Raw genomic sequence first — 269 nt, 5'->3', positions numbered from 1 at the left:
CGAGCTTCGGAAGGGGCCACCTCCCTTCACCCCCACCCCACCTCTGAGGGCGCCGGCGAACAGCAGCTGCCACCTCCTCCCAGTCCTCCCAGCCTCCCCGGAGAGCAAGGGCGGGTGTGGGGGGCACGGAAGAGGGACGGATTTTGCAGCTCAGACGGCCTGGTGGCTGCGGGTGCGAGGCACGCCCAGCTGGAGAGGCGGGTCCGGGCGGATGAAGCTGGAGATCCCGGTCTTGGCGGATCCTGGTCCGAGCGTAGCTGCTCCGCAGG

The sequence above is a fragment of the Myotis brandtii genome, unplaced genomic scaffold, assembly GCF_000412655.1.
Source record: "Myotis brandtii unplaced genomic scaffold, ASM41265v1 scaffold181, whole genome shotgun sequence".
NCBI classification, from domain to species: Eukaryota; Metazoa; Chordata; class Mammalia; order Chiroptera; family Vespertilionidae; genus Myotis; species Myotis brandtii.
Note: the sequence above shows the minus strand (reverse complement) of the source record.